This window comes from Otolemur garnettii, unplaced genomic scaffold, assembly GCF_000181295.1.
Source record: "Otolemur garnettii isolate 467f Iridium unplaced genomic scaffold, OtoGar3 scaffold00326, whole genome shotgun sequence".
NCBI classification, from domain to species: domain Eukaryota; kingdom Metazoa; phylum Chordata; class Mammalia; order Primates; family Galagidae; genus Otolemur; species Otolemur garnettii.
The window spans coordinates 138,590-139,357 of NW_003852721.1; positions in this window are offsets into that span (position 1 = coordinate 138,590).

Here is a 768-nt window from a genome sequence, read left to right on the forward strand (position 1 = left end):
AGTACACTTTTCATTGGTGGTTGGTGATTTCATTAGTAAAGGTGAATTTGGATTGGTACAGGTAAGGGGTGGAGGGTCCCTTAACCGGGGGCTAGAGTTGGTGCAACCTGGTTACCTGTATTTCAAGGTAATAGAAACTTATCTGTTGCCCAGGGTGGTACTATTTGGTTGAGTAACTATGAAAGGAATGAGAAAGGTTGCAGGGTGGGCCCTGCGGGTGTGGTTTAAGCAACTAGGAATGGAATGGGGAGGGTTATAGGGTGGGCCCTGCAGGCCAGGGCCCAGGAACAGTAACTTATGTGGAAACAACAAAATGGAGCTGATCTGGTCCTCACAGAAGTTAGATCGGTGAGGGATAGGTTTAATGTTATACTGGGAATAACATGTAGCAAAGTTATTAAAAGACATAAAGGGGCATATTGGGCAGTGCCTGTGGCTCAGAGGAGTAGGGCACTGGCCTCATATGCTGGAGGTAGTGGGTTCAAACTCGGCCCCTGCCAAAACTACAAAAGGGGAGGGCAGGGTGGGGTCGGGTGGGGCATATTAAGTATAAAAACAAACAAAGATGTCTGAGACTAATATACTTCCTATCCCAACAACTGAAATCTTTAACTCTCATCTTCATAGTGTTTTGTAGTTCACTGGTTCAGTTAGGGTTTGTCTTTTTTTTTTTTTTTTAAGATAAGGTCTCAATATGTTACCCTTGGTAGAGGGCTGTGGCCTCATAGCTCACAGTAACCTCAAACTCTTAGGCTCAGCCTCCCAAAT